At 44.5% G+C, this 25,637-nt stretch overlaps 1 protein-coding gene across 12 annotated transcripts in view; it reads left to right on the top strand.

Annotated features, from left to right (window-relative positions):
• The window catches only part of PPP3CA (protein phosphatase 3 catalytic subunit alpha), a 617,342-nt gene that overhangs the window by 303,248 nt on the left and 288,457 nt on the right, over positions 1–25,637 (top strand). The window lies entirely within an intron of this gene.

Here is a 25,637-nt window from a genome sequence, read left to right as displayed (position 1 = left end):
GTAAGAACCAGCTCCTGTTTCTGCCAAATCGAAATCCACAAAAAAAGAAGGCATTTATTTTTCACCTGGTCCTCCAAAAAAGACAGACCTAGCACACCAGGCATGTAGAACAGCCTTGTGGAACAGACAGAAGTCTTCTAGAAAATCTATTTTCTATAGTTGATCGGAATTCTGATATCCCCACAAACCAGAGCCATATGTAGTGACGGATAGGCATTTACTAATATACAAAGTAAGCATTTCTCTCAAAGGTTTTTGACCACGTTTCTGTGCACATTTAAAAATAGCCTCCACCGATCCCTCTAACTGCTGAGATTTAACATTAATCAACAGAGGCTAAGGAAGCGAAGGGTTCAAAGGAATGGCTAAATAAGTGTTAAAAAATCTCTTCCACTCCCCCCCACCCCTCCCCCCCCCCCCCACCTTCCCATCTGAGCCCTCGTTTATTTGTTGGTTGAATTTTACTAGTCTTCATAAGATTAACTTTCATTATTCAAATTATTCATAAAAACAGTAAAATGATTCAGAAGATCCTGAAGGCTGTTCACAGCTCTGACTAGCAGAACTGTGTCATCTGCATACAACAGCACCGGGATTGGGTGTCCATTTACAAGAGGAAGATACTTTTCATTTTGAGCTAAGTATTCCCCCAGCCCATTAATATAGAGCGTGAATAAAAAGGGTGCTAAAATACAACCTTGACAGACTCCTCTAACAAAGTGCACAGGCTCTGTCCGTTCTCCATTTTGTCCAATTCAAGTATCATATGCATGGAATAGTGACACCATGCTGTGTCTGTGAGAAGTAGGCCAGGCATATGCTGTCCTCTAGTTATAGGGGACACCTTGCAGCAGTCCAATTCGACTCTTATGGTGATAGCTTAAAGACAACCTTTAAAGACAGCTATCCTAGTGGTAGCTGTGGAGAGCAGCCTTCAGGCTGTCTTGAAGGAGTGTTAAGCTTATTATTTTACCATAGATAACCTCTTGAATAAACAAATGAAAGAGTAGTCCACACAGGTGTATATATATAAAATATATGTATTTATTCTAGGAATAACCCCATTAGTCTCTTTATGAGGCTAGAGGTGAAGATACAATTCGAACAAGAATTGATAGTTACAATAAATAGCACTGGAATCACAGGGCCCGGGGGGGGGGGGGGACCAAACCATATATCAAAAAAGTGGTATATGACCCACGACAATTCTACAGACAATGCCTAGGTCATTTAGGGTCGCTGGCCCCCTTGTGAAACCACCCAAGGTAGTGAGGAAGGGGACCCACGGGAGACGCGTGAGCTACTGTCGGGATCTCTATTAAAGCCTATGGAGAATGTCGCGGTTGAATTTTACAAGTTTAAAAACACTTCTTGCAGGAGTTCAAGTTCAATACTTTAGAGTTAAGCTTTTGAAGAGCCCACACCCACGAGAGTACCGGGGTACCACTGTTACCTGCCCCAGGGAAGCCGGGTGCATAGGTCGTTTTCGATGTCGGGTCGCGGGCTGATTTTCAATGGCAAAACATGAAGAACTGCTGCTAGCCAGAAGCGTTGTCTTTGTCGTGAAGAATGAAAATGTAGATCTTGTAGAGAAGGACCTGAAAGCAGAGGGGACAGAGTCTGGGTCACGGCACAGTGACCAGGGGGCTCAAGAGAAGGAGCCCTTCAATGTCGGGTGCTTCCAGGTGGAAGAGGTGTAGCTTGGATCGTCAGCCACGGGGTCCAGGAGGCGTCAAGGAAGGCCAGCTTCTGGAGGGCGACTGTCCCACGAAAGATGAGGGTCGCTGCGGTGTTAGTGTCCGGATTGGATCCACTAAGCCTTGGCAACCGCAACCCACACAAGAAACACAAAACTGCTACTGGTGCAGATCCACGAGGTCTGAGCGAGGTCTCCAGCGAGGAGACTGAAGAGCAGGCCTGGAGCAACCAGGGGAACTCTTGGAATCGAAGATTGACCTCCGCTAGGGCCCACAAGTCGAGAGACAAGGGACCGCGGGAGGCAGCAATTTGGCGTGCGTAAAGATGCGCCCACCGGTTGCCGGAGCGGGCTAGGCCGTCAATCTTTGGCACAGATGATGATGAGAGGTTGGCTCAATAATGGGCCAAAGCACAACTACCCCACTCGTCTGGGTCGGGTGCTGTGCAAGAAGTGGCCCGTGTCCTGGGGTATTGGGGATCTCGGCGCCCACAGGGTCCACGGTGCTGAGCTCTGCTGTGCACACTCACTGGCCTCTGGGATGCTTGGAAACCCACCTCAAGGTAGGAAAGAGTCGTCGATGTCCATAGGAGCAGCGAGGTTCCAACTGGGTCACTTGCAGTGTTTCAGATGCCTGCCAAACAGGGGGGTAACTCCTTTACCCCAAGGGAGATTTCTTCAGTCAGTTGTGCGGCAGCAAGTCGAAGTTCAAGTCTGTGAAGTTCAAGAGTAATCTGAGGCTCTGGGGACCCAGTATTCACCTTTATCCAAAGATTAGGGGAGTGTCCAGATCAGAGCCCACCAATGAGAGGTCATGCGGGAAAAGGGTGGCTACACCCTCTCCCCTTTGTGTGTTTCCCGCCTGGGCAGGGGACAGGATGCCCCTGAATCGGTTCCATGCGGTGTATGCAGAATGTAGGCACTGGGGAAGCCTACGTGCAACTCTGAAAAGCATCCTATGGTGCACCCACCAAGTTCCAATCCACATAGTCTGTCTGGGGAGGTGGGAACACCTCCCTGCAACAGGATACCTATTGTCCAGCTGCCGTGGCTGGAGTTCTGCCCAGCAACAGGCAGCCAGAGTCGTGTGGGTGGCGGGTAGCATCCATTTTGTACTACGTGTGCACTTTTAAATTGGTGTCTAAATTCTGCCGCTTTTCCCATATCGACCCTCGAGCAGGAGGGAATCATGCCGTCAGTCCCATGGCTGGATTGGGGTATGATTCCTACATGTTTGACACCAAACACGATATGATCCTGTGTAGCCATTCTCAAGTTATCACGCTATCGCGATATACTTATAATGCGGTTAAGAGTATATGGTATGGCTATACTACAAACAACCTAGCAATGATTTTACGAAGATTGCAGAGGGGCCCTACTCAGGTAGGGGTCCCCCCTCACACATATCTCAGCACCCTTCCTTGTAGGATTAGCAAGGCCTGCTTTAGGGGTGACCTATGAGGATATATGTGTTGTATTAAGTGGGATACAGGATACCTATATCCCTGTAAGGAGTGCAAGCACCACCTTACCCAGACTACAGTAGTGGTCTGGTGGTGTCATTTGGTATGGCTGTCCCAGGGGTGGCACAATCAGTGCTGCAGCCCCTGGTAGGCCTCTGAGGGACCCATGCCCTGGGTACCATCTACAAGGGGCTGATAGGGTGTCCTCAGTATCCAATTGGAAGGTACCTTCTCAGTTTAGAGAAGAAGCAGATCGGCTGGGGTCCTGGATAGCAGGGCCACAACCTGGCTAGTGTCATAAAACAGTCAAAACATCAGCAAAAAGTTGGGGGCAACTATGCAGTCGATGCCACTCTCCTACAGTGTCTATTCACTGAATTACATGCATGTATTCCTTTTCAGCGCCTGTAGCAACAATAAAGTGCAAGCTAGGCATGATGGCTTTGCCAATTCTTGTTTACATTTATTTAGTATATCCAGTACGTAGTGACTTATAATGGCAGCAGAAAAGGATTACATTTCTAGAACCGTAAGCCCCACCATGGAATTTTTTTACTGGGTGAAAGACCAATTTAAATGTGATAATGACTAAAGGTCTTCAAATAATCTTCAAACGTTTTCCTGTCTAGGCCTCTCTGGTTTAAAATAATTTGATTAGGCCCTCTAAAGTGACTTAATATCTTCTTTCAGTTATGTCAAATGTTAAATATTTTGTACAAGCTAAATCATTTTAGTTGAGCTTGAGTGCATTTCTTCCAAGAAATGCAGGCAAAAACACATTCTGCAGTACCTTTCAGTTCATCTCCTTAAATGTATGCAGTGTAAAGATTTAAAAGCGAGACAAGGAATTTAAGGGGAAGTAGATAAGGAAAATACACCGTTTCCTCATACCTGCAAGGAAGTGGACAGTGTCTCAGATTGTATATGCAGTAGTGGACATCATGGAGGTATGCTGTCCTGGGGGAGTTGATGAACAAAATGCCCCAACCACACACTGAGCTGACCCCTAATCCCAGAGCTCCATATGGCTAGCCAACTGTGTGCTGGACCCCTGTGCACACGGCATGTCTTAAAGGGAGTAACTCAGTAGATAACAGGAATAAAAGTTGATGCAGAGAGTGTTGTGCTTGCCAGGCAGAGTTGCCTCCATCACCCCGTTGATCTTAGTTACCCTTTTTCTCCCATGAAGAGGTCAGTGTGTGTTGTGAACATAAGCTGTCAGTAAGATTGATTCTAGTCTGCCTGCCTATGGTCTTGTGTGAGGATGGAGCAGATATATAGGTTCTCCTCATCGTCCCATGCTTCCTGAGCTGACTTGGCCTTCAAGGCAAGGTCAGTAACAGAACATTTCCACACTCAAGGTGATTCACAACCAACAAAAATCCTCACAAGTCAGAGTTAAACAGTAAGCAGCAGCTTATTTTTCATTGGTCAGGCAGCTGGGAGGATGCCCTCCCACTAATCTCTGTCTAGTTCATCTCCTAGTTTCCAGTGGTCAGTGTGAAAAAATATCTTCTTGCTTGGTCGCCCCCATTTTTTGTGGACTGATGCTGCTGGTTTTTTAACTCTGCACACTGAGGCACAGCTGTCCAGGCCCTAGTGTGTAGGTGCTCTGACCCCTAAAAGGACAGATTTGGGTAATTCCAAAATTATATTTTTTACCTGTCTAGAAGATCAAAGTATGTGGTACAGAAAAATGCACCAGTTGCTTGGGGAGTTAAATGTTTTCTGTGGATATACAACAAGACATCTCTTTAGGTCTATCAATGTAGCCTCACTGCTGCAGCTTTTAATCCTGCAGGTGAATATGTCAAAATAACCAATTTTGACAGGAAAAAAACCTATTTTTTAATACCAAGCAAGTCAACCCTAAGTAGACTCTATACCCACAGGGTGTGGTGTCTAGTATGCAAGTGGTGCATGCAAGGATTTAGTGCTGGCATGTAACTACAATAACTAGCCCCCAAAAGCTTTTTTCACTGTAAAGAGTGGTGGTTGCTCCAATGAAAAAAGTAAAGTTCAGATAAAATAATAGTTTTGATAACTTTGGTTTGGGACAAACTACTGAAATCATTCAACCACTAATTTTAATATTTATTGAAAATCAAATTCACTGGTGAAGTAGGATCTTTGATAAATATTCATGAAAGGTTAGTCCTAAAAAGTTAGACTTTGGCTGCTTGAACCTTCAGTTGACTAATTAGCATTACACTGCCATCAGCTAGCCGCTGTGAGTTCTTTCCCTTAATAAAGTTTAAAAGCTGCTCTTTGAGCAGAAACAGTCGATTGGGTCTTTTGACAGGAAGACCTGGGTGTGAGGCATGTGACTCCTCATCTCATGAAGGGGCGGAGGAACTAAATTAATTTGAAATGGACCAGGGCTAGGCATGCCCATTCATAGATTTGTGTATGGGAAGACCTGGTACAAGGAAGCCTTTAGTCCCTGGGCACTCTATGGCCAACTTTGCAACTGCCCAGTGGGGGTTAGCGGAGTGCTGTCCCAGAACCAGTTTGGTGGTGTTGAGGAGGAGAGGAATGCTAATTTCCCTAAACACACCCATGGTTAACACCTGAGACCTTCAAGGGGGGGGGGGGCGGGAGTGTGCTGCTTTATTGGATTTGCCTTAGAATGGTGCTCTTTGGTATAGTTTGCTGTAAAGCAAAGAGGTTGTGCCTGGTAATTCATTTATCACTTTCATATCATGTTTTTATACAGGGCAGACGTAGCTATGTACATACAATGTATGTTGAGTGGGTTTTAAGGCATAGGAGGAGGAATGGTTTAGAGATTGTGTAAAGCTATAATGTGAGTTTAGAGACTGATGCTTGGGGGTCGGATTTTGAGCTCATTTTGAATTTGAGACATGGCAGGTCTTCTGCAAATAACATGTCCACACAAATGTTTTGCTTTTAGTCATTTTTTCCAAATTGAGTTCCCAGTAGCTTTCCCAACAGATATGACAAAACAAAAAATGCTAAACCTAGTGGCTTTGCTTATTGCTAGTTTTCCTTGCTTTCTTTTTTGGTTAGGTTTGAATTAAATTTAATTTTACAGCTTTTAAATGGGCAGATCAACTTTTCACCCGTTACCATGTTTGATTTATACAATTCACAATCCATCATGACTCCCTAAAAGTTCTGATCAGCAGTTTCTTCTAATCTGTTGAAATAAAAAAAAACGCAAGAACCGATTTCCTGGTTCAATCTGCAAAATACTGTTACCATCTCTTGCCAACAGTATGCAACTCTTTTTCTCTTTTGACCTTCATATGTGCTCTGGTGGCTTTGCTGTTCTTATTGCATTAAGTTCAACTTATAAATATAGTTCATAGTAATGAAACAGGTTTGGTTGGTTTGAGCTTTATTCAAGGCAAGTCAAATAGGCTTTATTCAACACAAATTATGTGAACCATCAAAGCATCATATTAATACAATAAAATATAATACGATATGGTTAAAACATTCATCTCGTGAAACCAAAATTGACATAATTGCCTAGACAGTTAACAATGCAAACATCTCACAGATAAACCCAAATCCATACAATAGCCATTGCCATTTAAAATCGAAAACGATTTAAATATAGCCTTTAAAAACACTAAGCATAGTGACAGCAAAACAAAACCAGGAATACATACTTGACCAAATTAACTACTTGAAGAAATTTTCTGGGAATTGCACAAATGTTCCAAAAAAAGTGCTACGTTGTCTCCTCTAACCGGTTATGATACGGAGATTTTTGGGTGATTGTACCCCAACCTTCATTTTTGGGAAATGTAGTCAAACAACGAAAAATGAGAAGATGAAAATGAGTTAAAAGGTACCTATGTTGTACATTATTGATTATTGTGGGGTATAATTTACTTCCAAGCCGTTCGTTCAATGCTATTTACCACCCTACTGTTACCTAGTGGAGGTCAACTTGTTCCCTCTTCCCACGGCAAACCCAAACTCTTTCATATTTTTTTTAAGAGTACCTCAAAATTTCCTCTTCGTGGGACCACAAAACCCTTGCTGTCTGGCCCAATGCCAGTAGTTTATATAGAGTAACCAGGGGATTCTGTTCTTTATATCTAGGCCCATACAGTCCATAAAAGCTCCTCGCTTCCAAGAAGGTGCAGGATGGCTCTGAATTGCACCCAGGTCGTGTGAGGCGCCAGCAGCACCAGCACCATGCCTGGGCCCTCTCACTCTGCTTGGCCTCTCACACAGACCGGGCAGAGCGAGGACTTTCCTATGCGGAAAAAGAGCAGGCGGGAGGAGGAGAGGACTGGAGGGGCCCAAATTGCCCCAACAATCAGTCCAAGAAGGGGAGAGAGGAACAGGAGTGGCAGGTGGGGGTTGGAGGGAAGAGCAATGGGGTTGTCACTTCAGAAAAGGGCAGTAATGGCTGGGCCACAAGGAGGGCATGGGAGGGAAGGAGTGGGTGGACAAGGGCCACGAGGGGCGCCTGGAGCAGGGGGTGAAGGGGACATGGAGTGCTCTGGAAATACAATCATTTTTAGGTGAAAACTCCGGAATCTTCCCCCTCACCCCAAATCAGGATCGCTCCACAGGTGTAAAAAAAAAAAAAAAGCTGGACTCTGAGTTCCTTGTTGACTGCAGATCCACTCAAAAAGACTTTTGTAGCCCTTGCACTGGCTGCTGCTGGCAAGCGTGACAATAAATCACATAAATAGCATACAACAGATAAATGACCCACTAGGGTCACCCACACTCTCTCTATGTCCTCTGCCCCCTGCACACTCTAGTGTTTTTGTGAGACTTACAGAACTCATTCTGGTGAGCCTGACTGTCTCTTCCAGTCGGGTGTGAAGCTGATCAGGCCAGGGCTTGGCTCCTTAAGCCTTACCTGCTGCCCTGGTCTAACTGGTGGCAGGCTTAACAAGGCAGGTGGCGTAGATCTCAGTAGCACTTCAATACTGCTTGCGCCACTTGCACGCTATCCTGCTGCGGCCGCTCTGCCACACCTGCTGCTTTGCACTGGCACTCGTGGCACTGGATGAAAACTCAGTGCTAGGGTGTAAAAGGCAAGTGGAGCAGAGACGGAAATGCGCAGGGAGGAACAGCGTCATCCTCTGCGGCCGCCCCAGCTAAGGTCAGTTAAGCCAATCTGAGCAACTGGTTTGGGTGAGGGTGGGCAGCGTCGCCTAAAATGAAAACGCTTAAATAGTTTAACTATGTTAATGGGCTACTAAATGAGATGCTACTGGTGCAAGCTACTCATGGGGTCTCATCGAGCTACAGGGAGCTCGCGATCGACTTGTCGGAGACCGCTGTCATAGGCCATATGGGCTATGTAAAACAATTACTAGGGTATCCCCACCCTCACCCTCCCGCCCCCCCCCCCCCCTCCCCCAACCCCCCTCGATCAGTGTACCCACATATTGGTTTAGATTTGCTGGGGCCTTCTGAAATATTAAAAGCCCCTGCCAATATTATAAAAGAGTCCAGATCAATAAAATGTTCTAAGTCTGTTTCAAGTGCGCTAACTACCTCCACCTTTGAATCAAATACATTATTATAAAAAATGTATAACTGTAAAAGCCAAATTAGTGCCTAATTTGAAAGTAACAAAGTGTTAATAGGGAGACTTTAAGAAACTCTTCTTAATTCGTGGGGCTAAACTTTTTGAGACAAAAGTCACCAAGCCCCCCTTTTGACCTGTCAGGGGTGGCTAGAGTATTAAAAGCTACAAAGCCATCCTGGTGTATTGAGTGACCATGTTTCTTGTATGCAAACAATATGTGCGATTTCAAGTTTGTTGCCCAATCCTCTGTCTCCCTTTTGTTGGCAATGCCTGCAATATTCCAGGTGGTAAACAATCTCCCCCCCTCCCCCCCCAGACTGCTTAACTATAGTTGTATTAGGAGTATCAATAATATAGCTGCCTTCATTTGGCATTGATTAACTAGGGAGGGGAGTTTGATTTGGGAGTCAATCTTAAGAGTCCAGGTATGTAAGGGCGGAAAAACGAATCTAGGTCGGTACCTGGTGATGGGGAGGGGCAGGGGCAATATACCCTGGTCTCTGAGGCCTATAGAAAAAACCTAATGGGTAGGCCTCAATGGGTGTGGGAGCCCGTCCTGTAAAATGGATCTTTGACATTATATCCTTTGTGACTAATCTATCCTTAAAATTGATGACAATACAATCCTTTTGGTCAGGGAAGCACTGGGCAACCTGGTTTAGATGAGGCAGGATTTGGACTATACAGGTTGACTACCAGAAATATTTGGATACTTTACAGTTCTGTTTATACACTAGTGCCTGCTATTTCCATAATTTTCCAAGAAAAATCCCAAGAGTTAATGGAGAGGTTGAAAATCTGAGAAAAAATGGATCCTTGCAAGATGCCACAGGTGAAATTCTGGTCTGGAGGTTCTCGCTTGAACTACTAGTGCCTCGTGCTTGGGTACGATTATTTTTACAATACGTACAATGTTTAAGGTTAATAAGCCATAACTAAAATTAACTATCTACTTTTTAACTAACTTTCATACTAATTCATGTATTAGTTTAAATTGATTTTATTGATCCTAGATTATATCAAGACATGCAGTATATCCCACAAGACAGTTGCTGTACCCCAGTAGCAATCTTTGTTGTCCCTTTTTTGACTCACTGAATGTGAATGGTTTCGTCAGCGTAGTACAGTCACTCATTTTAGTATGTTAACTGTGCTTCATACAATAAAACAATTATTCTTATGCAGAACAAGACCAACATATGTGTAAAGCCAGAGAGAAGCATAGGAAAATGGAAGTGGGCATGTGCAAGAAAAAAGGAAAGCAGGGTAAGGGGAAAGTGGGAGGAACCCAAAAAGCAAACGGAGTAGGAAACATCAAGACTCCTATGACACTTTAACACAAGTGAGCATAATAATGCCCTCCAGTTTGTCTTAAATATACTATGGGCGGATTCATGGAATAAATGCCTGGGATTGTAGTGTACCACAATGTTTACATAGTTTACTACCTCTCTATGGGGCACTGAAGTACTTGCCTGCATGGGTAGCACACTGTACACTTTGTAGGGTGTGTAGTTGGAGGTGTGCTGTCTTTGCTTTGATCCTGTGTGGGAAGTGTTTCCATGTGGTTCATGAGGACAACTGAGGTGTGGTTATCGTGTTATAGGACGCAGCGCTTAGCAGTGTGATGGCAGAGAAGCGTGAGAGACAGCCCATAGATTGTTTATCAGTAAGGTTACCGTTTTGATCAGCTCTGCAGATCCGTTTAAGGCATTTATGTTTCATAGTCGATTTAGCGGGTTAGTACATGGGGTTGTCCATTCTGAGATATTTTGTTTACAGTGCATGGTCTGGAGCAGGCATAGGTTAAAGGGAGAAATTGCAGCGTGATCTGCAGGGATTGACCGTTAAAATCATCCCATATCTGGTTGTCACTGTGAGAAGGAGGCCACAATATGAGATTAGTTGGGACCTGCAGTGGTAGACTAAATTTTAAATCCTCCATTGGCAGGCATCATGTGGCAGCTGTCTTTAAGTATTCCATGCCGGATTGGTTGGTGATGAGGGGTTTATTTGCTGTGGACTGGTACAGTATTTGGTGATGTATATGACCCGCAGCAGCTGTCGTATTTTAGTGCAAGAGGTATGGAGCAGTGGCCAGAGCAACTCACTCTGCATCATGCGACTCTAGGCAATAGGTCTAAAATAAACTCCCTTTGGGATAGTTTAGTTGCATACCCTAACAATTTCACACCACAAAACACATTCCACTATCACCGGGTCAATATCACAGTAGCCTAAAACTTCAATATGAAAATCTTTATTTGTTTGATTAAAAACAAAGTTTTTTATAATAATCTCTAAAAATGTTAAAATACAGTGTCCACATAAATGAACAATATCAAATCACATGTGTAACAAAAAGTGCAAGTCGATACATAAAAGACAAAAAAGCACAATTCTAGACAACAGATCAACAAATAATCTTGTTTTTTATCCTTTTCATATGTTGCATAATAAATCCATATGATTCACAGAAAAATGTTTCCATCTCCTTCGTCACCATTGTTTCATAACCGGGAACCCCAGTACTCAGTAAGCTTAGCACCTCAAAATCTCCAGTGTACCAAACCTGCTATCTAATGCCAAGGGTAACCCTATTGTGAAACCCTGCTTGAACGCCTTTAGTATATTGTTCAAAGCAGCAGTTATTCGTCTCTGATGCTCAGCTAAATCATTCAAAATGGGTGATAAAATATAAAAACTCCTTTTTGCCTTTGACCAGCATTGTACAGCGTCCTCAAACTTCTCTGCTGTCACACTGCAACTAGATCATCTCCAGAATCCACAGTTGGCCACTGCCCCTCCAGGCTGGGACTCCTCACTCACCCCTGCTGCAGGAGTATGCACAGGCCCGTTTTGAGCCCTCCCTGCCCACAAGTAATGATGGTGTCTTCACTGCTCACTGAGCAGCGGCAGATCAACCACACTGAGTCTGTCACTGCCCGCCTTCTTACTGGCAGGGCTGGCATTTCAGTAATGTTGCAGCTCTGCCAGTTCCATCTTGTTCCTGCTGTCAGTCGTGAGGAAGAACACTACCCAGTAGCTCCAGTTCCTCGAGTCCATTTATCATCACAGCTACAGTAGTCACCTCACAATCCGTTCTACACCCTGCAGGTGAAAACTGCTATCACAAAGAGCTTGGAGGGCAGCCCTAAAGTTCAGGAAGAAGGAGTTTCATACAGAACCCGTAGGAGTGCAGCGATTCCATATGCCTCACGCTGCTCACCCCTGAACCATGTTTTAGTAGCCCTCTCCTGCAAGTCATTGATGCCCCCCTTAACGTTTGTGACTAGCACAGTATGTTTTACTGCATACGAGATGCAGATGTCTTCCCAATAGAGCACCCACTTCACTGCTGATGGGATTCATCTACGGTAGACTTCCTTTTGACTTTGACATCTGTGACTACTTTCCATGCCACTACACGGCTAGAGGTTGGTGGCAAATATATGATTGTAAGGTCAATTCTTCTCTACACCCGATGTGGAGGAACTTCCTACTGGTCCTCCCTGTTAAACCTGCATAGACTGTCATTTCTTGTAACCTACACTTCCCCTGCTTCCAATGTAGTCAGTCGCTGTGTGCATGGAGGGCGAGTAGGCCAAGAAGGTGGGTTACCATGCTAGTCAATTTATGCCTCGAGACAGTGTCCTTCCTTTGACCAGGTCTATCTCCCTGCACTGCTGCTTACTCTCCCTCTTCCCTGAACAGGCCTTACTGCAGCTAGAGTCTTGTGTTTCTCGTTCAAATTAGCAACGCCATCATTGTAACTGGTAATGAATGTACTGCATGAAGCAACACTTTAAAGATTGCTGCTAGGGGTAGAGTTGCTGGTTTTACCTCATCTAAAAAGATGTGGTTGCCTGTCAGTATCCTGTAGCCTGCTAAAACCTCCTCAAATGCCCTAATTGGCGAAGGACTGAGAGACATGCCCATTATTAAGGGATACATGCCCTTAAATTATTTTCACTGTGAATATTATAGGAAGTGTTTCCCATGGCACGGAACTGTACCTGAAGGAAGATGCACCTTAACTCGTTGGCCTTCGAGATGGTGTTCGTATTTAACAACTTTTGCAGATTTCTTTTTTTTTTTTTTAAACCAAAGGTGTCACCTATGAGGTTCAGCCCTATTCTGTGGTCCTTGCCATTCATGCCTGCATATAAACTGGATATTAAAGTTGCAGAATTTCTAGGATTGTAAACTATTTTGTGTAAACTCTTATCATAAACATTAAAATAAAACAGTTGGTTTAGCCGGTCTTTCTGCTCCACTAATAATGACCAGTGCCTCGGCACAACTGCCTTTGATTGAAGTGACTGACTCTCCCACAATTGATTTTCAAGTACGTTACATGCTGGATGATGTCTATTTTTTACGCATTGCCTAAAATAGTGCATGCACTGTTGCTTACGACAATCTATCATTTCTATGAACAAGAGCTTTACTTACCATTAGTTGACTTATAAGTCCTATTTTCCTCCCTTTCATTGGTGAGTGCGTGCCAGCGTGTGTGAGATTCACTTAGTCAGGGCTTTAAGTGGGCCGGGTCTCACGGGCGCTCAGCACCGGCAGTTTTTTAAAGGGGGCCTCGAAATGGGTCTCTATTGGGCTCTGTTTTGTGCCCTAGCAAAGACGGTCCGTTTTTTAAAGACTGCAGTGACAGCAGGCACATCATGTGAGCGTGCTCACACGGCTCACTTCTCATTAGTGGGGTAGTTACGGCATGACGTCATGCCAGGTGAGCGTTGCAGGGGAGGGAAATCCTTCAAAGAGAGTCATTTTCTCTCTGGATTTCCCTTCTCTTTTTGAAACTCGGGGGCAGCAACATTGTCGTGGTGTCACCAGGGCTTTAAGTGGAAGCTTTTTCAATATTATATACACGCCATAGTTGCTGCTTATCAGTCAGTCAGTCAAAAGTCTTTATTCGGTTTAAGTGCAAACCATAAAAGCATACTACAATAAATAGGCTTAAAAATACAGATTTCATTTTAAATGATCATTACAGCTAAAAAACACATTGACACAAATTAATAAGACAGAGCAACGTGTCCAATTTAAAACATTAAAAAGGATACAGTTCATTTCCTCAAGGAGCGAATTACAACGGATAAAAAATTCGCAATATTAAAAGTTTCCCAAACATCATTTAACATCTGAAGGTAAAGAAGAGCAGGTCTCACCTGAACAAAGCCTTTGTTTCTTAATATAGGGAGTAAAAAGCGTTTCCTTATATCAATAAAGTGCTCACAAAAGAAGAAAAAATGTGTCATATCCTGTGGGGAAAAATTGTCACAGGAACAAGGGCCAAGGTCCACAGCCCTTTTACAACCTTTCCTATCTCCAAACAGGAGATGTAATTGATTTAGTCTGAATCTAGTCAGAAGGAAACGGTGATTTACATTTGTGACAAATCATAAATATGTTTCCATGGATGGTGTTGTTTTACAAAGCTGGTGAGCCCTAACGGTGCCCTTAACCAACTCGTTCCCTTCCCTATCCATGGTAGATATGTGCATAAATGTTTCTTTGCACCATTTAATGTCACCTTTTCCTAGTGCCTCTGGAGACTGATATAATTCAGGTCTACCTAGCTTAATAGCCAGGTTCTGAATATATTTCAGCCAGGGTATACGCGACCCATAATCTAGCAATGTACAATCTTTCATAATTGTACGATTCAGCTGTAGATCCGGGTTAAGCCAAATGCTAATCCATTTCAATAATGGGGCCAGGGCCATGCTATCTTCTAAAAAACCGATTCCGAGTTCCTGATGGACATTATAGTTAGCAGTTGAGATTGGGACTGAAAGGAGGTTTTTTAAGAACCTATCCTCGACAATCTGAATGCTTTTGACATTTTTGATGCCCCATATCTCAGCTCCATACAATGCCAAGGAGAGACACTTAGCTTTATAAACTTGAATGAGGGCCCTCATTGGTCTGGCGCCTAGCTTTCTGGCAAAACCCAGAACACCCACAGTTGCTCTAGATAAAACAATCTTTTTTGCTATTATTTGGGTTACCCAGGAACCTTGGTCGTCAAAAAGAACGCCCAGATAAGGAAATGAAGATACCCTGGATAATTGGTGACCCCCACATTTAAAGGTTTTTGACTTAGCGGATTTTGGACCAATGACCATAACATGCGATTTAGCAAAATTGACAGTTAAATCCAGGGCCTTCATAAAACCTGCAAATGAATCAAGCAGTAACTGAAGGCCCACTCCCGTTCTTGCGACTAGGGCGGCGTCATCAGCATATAAAAGTGCAGGGATTAAACATTTCCCTGCGCGAGGGATATCATTACATGAGGCGATTAGGGCATTGTCTAATTCATTTATGTAAAGTGTAAAAAGGAGAGGTGCCAAAATGCACCCTTGTCTAACACCATTTGATATGGGTATATCTTTTGTACAATTGCCCATTTGATCATACCGAACTGTAGCCGATAACTCTCTATGTAGATCAGCTAAGAAGTAGACGATGTCTTTGTCTACTCCATGGGATAGGAGCAGGGACCATAGTTTTGACCTATTTACACGGTCAAAGGCCGATGACAGGTCCATAAAGGTTACCAATAAGGTTCCCTTCTTGGCCACCGTGTATTTGCCAATTAATAGTTGTCAGTTTAGACATTGATCTATGGTGCCCATCCCTTTTCTAAATCAGTACTGGACCTTAGAGAGTGTTCCTGTTTCCTCTAGCCAACCAGTCAGTTGGGCAAGGACAACCCTCCCCAGTACTTTCACGGATGAATCTATTAGGGAGATTGGACGGTAACAGCTCGGATCACCTCTATCACCCTTTTTAAAAATAGGTATGATGACAGATTTCGCCCAAGTCGACGGTAGGCCCAGTTGACATGCGTTTACGAAGACATTGAATAAAATTTTAGACCAGGTTTTTATATCTGATTTAAAAAGGTCTGCCGGGACTCCATCAGGTCCCGGCGCCTTGTTACTTGTCATTTGCATGATGGCATTTGTGACCTCTAGTTCTGTAAAGGACAGGGTATAATTCTCCGAGTTAAGTGAAGACGTCACCCTAGGGCCATCTCCATCATACACCTGTTTAAAATGGCTAAACCACTTATCTTCTTGGATACCGCAGTCAAGCTCGTTATTGCTTTTACCGTTAAAAAAAGGCTTGTTTACGATGGACCAAAATTTGGCACTATTTTTGATAACATCGATGGATAAAAGTTCATTCCATGCCTCTTCCCTAATTTCATTTTTACGCTTATTCTGTGCCTTTTTATAGGCTTTCCTGAATACAGCGATTTCCGCTCTGTCTGGTGGAACAGCTTTCAGAGCTCTCATTAACTTCCGTTGGGCTGATGAGCAGCTGTGATCAAACCATTTCTCCCCGTTCATGGGTTTGGCCTTACATGCTTTTTTAAGATCACTGTTTACCTGAGAACAAATTTTACCATAAGCTGTCAGGACCGCTTCACCAAAAATCCCATCTTGCAAACACATATGCATTTCATCCCCAACCGTTCCCAACAAATTCTCATTAAAGTCCTTTGGTACCACTTGACACCATTTCAGGCGACGTGTTTGGTCAGTTGGCCTTATGTCCAGAGTTCTGACAGTGGGATTGTCAGATTCTCTTTTCCTAAGATCGTCAGTCAGGATTATCTGGACAGAATTATGGTCACTGTAAATAGACCAATTTACCTTGTATCGACTTACATTATCTGCTAGGGTTGTGCTGACAAAAATGTAATCAATGGTGGAGCCCAAGCCGCTTCCTTTATAGGTTGGGATATCATTTGGATGATTAACGGGGTGAACCAAGGCATTGCCAGCAAGAAGCTCATCTAGATACATACCCTGTGGTGTATGTTCGAAATGCGTATTTCCTTGGTTAGATGGTCCTAAGCTGTCCCATACAAAACAGTTGCTAAAACAACAATGAACATTAAAATCACCAAGCACTATAACCGAATAGGGATTCTTGTTATTTTCATTATACATTTGCAAAAAATCATATAGACTGACTAAATGTTCATTTGGCGTACTCTTAGTAAACTAATTATAAAAATTAACAATAAGCCAGTTCCCATTAGAGTTGGATTGAATTTCCACTGCTAGGCAATGAGGCGAACCTGACTCCACTTTACTATATTTACCCTAGAGTGTTAATGAAATGAGAGTGAGAAGTCCGCCTTTTGCCCTCCCCCTGCAAGAGACCACCGCAGGTGACCAAAAAGCAGAAAACCCATCCAACAAGAAGGTACTTTCAGTGTCCCAAGTTTCTTGTAGCCCAATAATTTCATGGCATAATAAACAGTCCCTCCATATGGGATCATGCGCTTTGCTGTTAAGGCCGGCTATATTCCAACTAAGGACACTTGTGCCTAGAGGCTGCAATGGAACAACAGCTATACTTTCCAAATTTTCAACATTAACATTCCTCACTACAGTCATAGCATTTGAGGTGCCCTCTACCCTCGTGCTTAACTCAATTCCACTTAATCCCTGGTCCTCCTCCAATATTGAAATTGAAGCTTCCCTGGTAGATCTAGGAGTAACCCAATCATGGTGGAGTCAATCATTAGAGTCTAAATCACTCAAAACTTGAAAACGGTTAGAAGTGACGACACCATGAAAAAACTGTCCTTCAGGGTAACGTACTCTGCCCTCCAACGGATCACTAATGGGTAGATTTGTCTGTTGCCTATAAAAATAACCCAGTGATCGGAGGGTAATACCCTGATCGGTATGAGGGAGCAAGGTAGCTTTTAATAGGGTGTTATTGACTAAGGAAGGATTGCTAAAGTTTATAATAACACAATCCCCCTTTGTGTTCTTACGAGAATGCCCTATCCATGAAAATCTTCTAGTTGTTAATATCTGGTGGGCTAAATGCACTGGAAATCCACAATGTTTATTTAACCACGAAACTGTTTTATTTTTAAGAGATTCGTGGGATTCTGAATAAATTTTTTGGGCACCATCCTTCAGGGGGGGTACATTTGTTAACACTACAACAAAAGGGGCGCAATCAGGGGGTAAGTCTGGTTTCGCTCCACCCGTATGCATTCTCCTGGGTACCTGGTTGCTCCTTGAACAGCTATCTAGTGGTAAAGTATTATTCACGTTGATCGTGGGTACAACAGCCAGGGATTCAGCACAATTTGAAATTACCTTTGAGGACTTATGAGGATCAACAGTTCCACATGAACCCCAGCTACACTACAAGATTTCCCGGAAGAGTTGTTACTAAGGGCCACGAGATTACGTAGACCTTCAATCTCTGCCGATAGTTCGCCAATCTTGGTTACTAGGGGTTCAACTATTTTTTTAATTTTAGCCTCCAAAAAGCCTACCAAAGAATCTAATTGGTCAGGATCAATCTTAGTTGTTAGATTATTAGGAGAGGCTACCTCCGAGGTAACCCCGATTAAAGACGCAGAACCTGTTTTTTTGTGGATGCTTCATGCACCTCCCTGTTTCAATTGAGTGCGTTTACGGGATCTCAGAACTCTCTGAATAGTCAGGTCCGGGGACTCCTCTGATGGGACCTCATTTACATCATTTACTGGGTCCCTATTAGCTTCTGGCAATTCTTGTTCAACAAGAACTCGATCGCCCAGGGTTACAAAATCGTGGTTATCATTGGAACTGTTCACACCGTGAAAAGGAGGGGAAGATATGGTGGATGTATCATCTAATAAAGGGCAGGTGGTCGTTGAGTTGGACCCCTGACCTAGGGATTTGCGCCCATCGCTATTAATTTTTGTAACTACTTTAACTAAGTAGTTATCTAATGTTGAGGCAGTGGAGGATTTACTTCCCAGTGTAGATTTAGCCATGGTAAGCAAAACCCTGGAAATTCCTAAAATTTAAATTAAACAATAACACAAAATAATATCACCAACACATACAGTGATACAAGTTAGCCAAAATGAATAAAATAAAACCAATACAACAATATCTGTAATCCGGGGGATAAGCAGGTCACCCAATCCAGGTGCTCGCGGGTATATGCCTTACACCTTAATGACGTGCCCCGACCTGGCCTCTCTCGGTCCTCTGAGGGCCACAGAGGGCCCGCCCTTTGCCCGGGCTTAGCCCAGCGCCGCCCGCGCGCGTCCCGCGACGCGGAGGAAGCTGTTTGATTTTAGCGCCTCCGGGCGGAAGTGCTGGCGTGAGGGGGCGGTACCCGCTAGGATCCTGGGAGCCGTAGTCCGGCGCTCCCTTCGTGTGGCAGCCAGCAAACACCAACAGCGTCGTGAGCATGCGAGGGCGTTCGCCTCGCAGGTCCCTCACAGGTTGCTAGGTGTCCAGGTGAGTGTTTCGCCGCCCGCTGCCGAAGGCCAAAGGGTTCCGCAGTGTCTCCCGCTCCACCGAGGGAGCCGTTTGATTTTAGCGCCTCCGGGCGGAAGTGCTGGCGTGAGGGGGCGGTACCCGCTAGGATCCTGGGAGCCGTAGTCCGGCGCTCCCTTCGTGTGGCAGCCAGCAAACACCAACAGCGTCGTGCGCATGCGAGGGCGTCCGCCTCGCAGGTCCCCCACAGGTTGCCAGGTGTCCAGGTGAGTGTTTCGCCGCCCGCTGCCGAAGGCCAAAGGGTTCCGCAGTGTCTTCCGCTCCACCGAGGGAGCCGTTTGATTTTAGCGCCTCCGGGCGGAAGTGCTGGCGTGAGGGGGCGGTACCCACTAGGATCCTGGGAGCCGTAGTCCGGCGCTCCCTTCGTGTGGCAGCCAGCAAACACCAACAGCGTCGTGAGCATGCGAGGGCGTCCGCCTCGCAGGTCCCCCACAGGTTGCCAGGTGTCCAGGTGAGTGTTTCGCCGCCCGCTGCCGAAGGCCAAAGGGTTCCGCAGTGTCTCCCGCTCCACCGAGGGAGCCGTTTGATTTTAGCGCCTCCGGGCGGAAGTGCTGGCGTGAGGGGGCGGTACCCGCTAGGATCCTGGGAGCCGTAGTCCGGCGCTCCCTTCGTGTGGCAGCCAGCAAACACCAACAGCATCGTGAGCATGCGAGGGCGTCCGCCTCGCAGGTCCCCCACAGGTTGCCAGGTGTCCAGGTGAGTGTTTTGCCGCCCGCTGCGAAGGCCAAAGGGTTCCGCAGTGTCTCCCGCTTATCTATCTATCTTAATCAACTAACAACCATTGACAAAGCCAATAGTCCGGACTTGTTGTAGGTATGATGTTACCTGTTGTATCATATATCTAGATGCAATGACAAACGGCAAAATACAAGTCAGGCGGCACACTATGTTAAGCACAGATTTTTAGCTTAGGTGTTTTAATCCACGCCCTTAATTACATTGGCCGCACCCTTATTTACATTGACCATGCCCCTTTGAGAGACCCCCCCCCCAGTTTTTTCATCCCACTTAAAGCCCTGCACTTGGTCTCTGTGTATTTTTTTATTTCCCAAAGAGCATGGATCAAGTCCTGATTAATTTCTTGATGAGTGTTCTTCCGTGCTACTTGCACTCGTACCAGGGTACTTTTTTTATGCTTTTGCTTGCAAGACACCTAAAACAATCAGAGTTTAAGCTTACGCTTTCCAGTATTTCCATGAGCTGAATGTAAACAACTAGCAATAACAAAGCTTCCACTAATTTCTGCAACATACATTTCGGCAGACTGATGCTTTTCCTGATTATGACGCTATAAACATACTCCCCTCGTTCAAGACTGTTGTCATACAGTATGTGTTTCTCTAAATTATCATTTGCTGCTGTCGCATTTTATTATTTGTTGTGTACTCATTTAGGCATTTAGAGGATGTTTTGTTAATCATCAAATGCAGTGATGTCAGAAGGTTTACTTACTTGTAAAATCACCCTACCTCCACCCATCACTGAACCCTAAAATCACCCTCACCTCCCTTTTCTACCCACCCCTGAACTCCAAAGTCACCCTTGCCTCCCTTTACCTCTGGCCACTCCTGAACTCTATTATCACTCTTTCCTCTCATTACCTCTACCGATCCCTAATCCCTAAAATCACTTTTTTTTAAAAAAAATAACATAAAAAAGATGTCATCTAAAAAAAAAAAAAAAAACATAAAGGCGTACTTGCTTGGTAAAGTACTGCGTGGTAAAGATACAAATGTTTAATTCAGTGGAACTTAGCTGCGTGGTAAAGGCAGTTTCCCCTCAAGCAGAACACCTTTCTGCCCCTCCTTAAACACTACTCTGCCTTCACCCTAGTGCCCCTCAAAGGTTTGGGGGCACTAACAGTTGCTTTATGCCCTTCAGTATGTGGGCATCTTCGCCTCTTTGACTGTTTTCCATTTCTCCCCCTACCCTATGCTTTAGGTCTCTTCTGAGGCAGCATATATGCTGTCGCTTGCAAGACATTTTGTTTACTTACCGCGGACTTGGAGACAGTCCATTGCTTATCATTGGTTGGCTTAATAGTCCCTCTAATTTACTTGCTTCTCCTTGGTTAGCAAATTTTGGCTTAACTTCCTCTGCATATCTTTCTCCATCTTAGAGCATGGCCCAAGGACTCCTTCTCTTGCCCAGTGCCCTTCCACCGCATTCTGAGCTACTTTGTTTCATTTTAATTGCTCCATCTTGGTGCCTCTCCCCTCACGCGTTGTTACTTGCCTTGCCCCCCTACTCTTCTTCTGCGTTGTTGCTTGTCCAGTCTGCTCCCACCCCCATTGTCACTTGACCCATCCACCTCCACCCCCTTTGTTTCTCTCCACCCCCCTCCTGTCCCATAGGAACAATAAGTGCTCAAGGGTCACACCAGTAGGTATCAAGATGATACAATGATGCAGACGACGCTGTGCTCCCTGCTCTGCAAGGCCTTTTTGGTACTGTCTTCATTCTGGCCCACCACGATGAACTTCAGATCGGATGTGACATAATTTTAAACATTTTGCGCGGGGGCAGAGAATAATGCTAGTCTAAGAAAACAGATCACTGCCCCTCGTGGTCAGGGGCTGACCGCATCCTAGTGTTTTTTTTCTAACTTTCAGCCATGCTGAACAGCAGCCCACTCTGCTATACAACGTAGCTAGAAGAAATTGACATTTCCAATACCTCTTCCATAAGCGAGACCGACTGGCTTTGCCAAGGCTGGTTTCTTCAGAAGGAGGCAAGGCTTCGGAAGACTCAGTTGGCACTCCTATGTAATTGGAAGGATGGTACTACAATTAATGTCATGTTGCCATCCCAATTATAATAAGCTCGGCTTCTCCCTCCAGTCGTTCAGCTGCTGTATCACCTTTGCAGACATTTTGGCACACGGTCAAGTGATGATATATTATGGGTTCCAAGAACCTGCAGGAAAGTCCCCCCATGCTGGTTGTCTTCCCACTCCCCGGTGTGGGGGGTGTAGGCTGGCTGTTCTCTCTTCAGAGCACATGAACACCTACAGGTGTACTCTACAATAAAATGTGATATTAAGCTCCAAGTTAAACTAAAATAAAGAAGCACTTTTCTGACAGCAACATTTTCTGCACGAGCCCTCAGATGTATGATTTCACAGGCATTTGCTGTCCTTATTTTTATAACCTAATTGGTGTACCACTGCTCAGCTAGATCAAAGCAAGCCACCTATTCCCAGCATTCCTATCATTTAAAAATGAATTTGCATATTTGCAGTCAGTAGACCTCTGGGACTAATCAGCATGCGGATCAACCTCCTCCCAGGGACATGCTGTGAGATTGTTGAGCCTTGAAGAACACGGTCTGCTGCCCTAAAGCCAGCGCTGCCATCCAGGGAACATCAAAAAGAAGAGCTGGATCCTTGCGAGCTGACACACATCGAAAACACATGAAATGGTGTTAGCAGAAGCTACACTTTTATAAGTGTGTCTTACATATGCATGTTTGTCTATACACACTGGCACGAGGGCTCAGGCTGAACCTCACATTTACTCCTTAAATCCACACGGCACCTCAAAGTGATGCGTTGGATGGCAATGCCGTGAGTAGTGTGGTGCCTGTGCTCTGACTGAGGTCTGTCCCCACCTCGATGTCTGCCACATTCCAAAATCTGGATTAAATCTCGTTAGTTCCCCTCACCTCGGGCCTCTCATCTGCCCAAATTAGTAAAGCTTTGATCTGGATAATTCTGGTTCTGCAGAAGTATAACAAATAAACAAATGTTGGGGCTAGAGCTACAGATGTTTCAGGCGCTCCACTGAGGTGTTTGTTTGATGGATGCAGAAAGCTCGTGTTCCTCGTACTGCCCTCTCCTGAAACTGCATGGAGGTGCCTGCTGACGGTATGCAAGAGAAGTTAAATAAAGAAAAGCGTTTACTGTGCGCAGACGTTTTCCTCTGGTTGTTCTTCTAAGGGCATAGAGAAAAGGCCAGGAGGGCTTGGGGGCTTTCATACAGGTGACTGACTATTGGCTGCTGTACTGGCCTTTTTAGAGCGGGTACAAGTAAAATAAACACATCTCGCTTCACATGTAGTATGCATATAGTGCTGCTGAATGGCAATCAAATAGTAAACAAGAGCTCGTGGATTAAAACCAGGCAGTGAGGTGAAATCTGAGTGCGGCAATAAGCCTGTTGTCCCATTCTACTGGCATACTGTTCTAAGCATGGCCCGTCATACTGAGGTAATCTGGGCCTCCCTCTTTGCCCGATGGTCTTTACTTGAGAAGGGAGATGTGATCTTGAAGTTAAACTGGGAACCCTGGTTGAACTTGGTTCTAGTACTTGTTCCAACGCGTGATCGCATTGTGAGGCCTCAGCCAAATAACTGCTCCTTGCAGCACCTCGTTTACCAAAACCTGACGGGGTTTTGAAGCTACATAAATGGAACATTAAACACCTTTTAAATAAAAAATGACTTTTTAAATTAACTTCTTCACTTCAGCATTTACCTAAAAAAGAAAAAGGTGATTTAGACTAGCTATCGACCCAGTAATAAGATATTATGAAGAGAGGAGGATGAGATGCAGTAATGTCCACACATAGAAAAGAGACTTTTCCGAAAATAGCGCACTGCTCTTTTGTACGGACCTTTTATGAATTCTGCAAGAAATAAGGCATTACATCTTCTCATGGCTTTCATTACAGTTTTTCTTTAGTGGGAGACTGACTTCTGCCACATGAGTTAGTCTACTATTGAGATAAGAGAATTTGTCAAGATATGCCCCTACTCTTCTTTTTTTTTTTTTTTTTTTTTTTTTTTTTTTGTACAGACCGAGCTTGACACAGGCATGGATCAATGTCTTTACCCAGGGCTTTAAGTGGGTCGGGTCCTGCAGGTGCTCAGCACCAGCAGTTCTATAAAGCAGGTGCTGAGACGGGTCCCTATCAAGCTCCCCATTTTTGCCCTCCCCCTCAGGGTGAATTTTTTTTTTTTTTTTTTAACTCTGCAGGAATACCACCCTTCACTGCTTTTGATATAACTTCAAAGAGATTCGTTATAGTATTTTCAGTCTCATCATTTCAAAACGGAAGCATTTTCAGTATTATTCACATCAAACCCATAGTTGCTTATTTGCCTTACGCAAATAACAACCGTTGGAAAAGCCAAAAGTACTGGATTGTTGTAGGTGTAATGTTACTTGTTGTATTATCTGGATGGGATGTTCAAGAAAGCTCGTTGGGGCGGAAGAAGCTTTCTGTTAGGGACAGTCAAGACATGGAACTTGATCCCGATCGGCATAAAGAATAGTCCTACGCTGCTATCTTTCAGGGGTTTGCTAAAAACTTGGCTTTTCGCCAACTAACATGTCATCTACAGTTACGTCTGCAACCTCACTGGACTCTCTATCAGTACCTAGACGCCCCCGGGCATTTGTGCACTTTATAAATGCACAAATCAAATAAAAAATCAAATCTTGACAGAAGTGGCAGAATTCCAGTCGGGCGACACACTATGCGAAGCACAGATTTCTAGCTCGTGTTTTTAAGCCACGCTCTTAATTGCATCGGCCCGCCCCTTTGAGCGTCCACCAGTTTTTTTCATCCCACTAATAGCCCTGTCTTTACTTTTCCATTTTTTACGTTTTGCAGGTTCTCTGCACTTTTCAGAAAGACAGAAATTCCAAACAGGTCATGTTATACATTTTAGAGTACACAGTTGTATCAATACCTTGCTTTATATTGTAGTTCTTGTGTGCCTTCCCTTCTGGCAGTTGAATGCTTGTCCCATCTGGTTTTGTGTTTGCTTCTTCATCGCAGTGGCTAAGCTTAGAGTAGAATGTTTAGCCAACCAAAAAGTACTTGGGCCGCTGAGAGGCCAGTGAGAATGTAAATGTTGCCCAGTCTGCTCAATTCTTATGTTTTCATTACAAATGTTCATTCTTTCCTTGTTCAATGCTGATAGCGATGACTGAAGCACTGGATGGCATGGGGATAAAGTTGGAACCTCTGATAGGGAGCTTGTCGTTGGCGATTCTGTGGGGACATGGAGCTTCAGTCTTGCCATAAGCAAATGAGGGCACCCTTGCCACAAGGGAATGAGATTAGACATGCATCTCGTTTTTGGGGGGTGCCTAGAAATGGAGAGTTGAGCCTTGTAATGACTGAAGTGGGAGGGGGTCGAAGTAACAGCAGTGATCACGCACACACACTTTTAAAAAAACGTTATTTTTAAAGTTACCAAAAATACAACCAGCAGTCTAAGAAACCACACTTGTTCATACTGAAAAATATACAAATTTGGCAATCGGAAGAATATGACAATACATTAATCTTGAAGACCCAACCTGTAAACCAGATCACTTCCCCCAAGTATCCTTGTTCTGTTTCCACTCACCAATTCAATCAAGCAGTCTCTATTTTGAATTATTGGAGGTCCCCAGCCTCCCCATGGCCCCAACCGCTTGTACCTCCGGTGTCATTCTGGGTAATCCTGCCCGTCTCAGGGTCATCTCTCTCTCACACACACGCGCCATGAAAGGTGCAGAGACAGTTGAGCGAGGAATGGATAGTGTAAATCGGAAGTGGTTATGTGGAGAGTACATTCAGCATGATAGAAATATCGAACATTCAGATTACAGC

This window comes from Triturus cristatus, chromosome 2_1, assembly GCF_964204655.1.
Source record: "Triturus cristatus chromosome 2_1, aTriCri1.1, whole genome shotgun sequence".
NCBI classification, from domain to species: domain Eukaryota; kingdom Metazoa; phylum Chordata; class Amphibia; order Caudata; family Salamandridae; genus Triturus; species Triturus cristatus.
Note: the sequence above shows the minus strand (reverse complement) of the source record. Positions and strands in the feature narration are given on the sequence as shown.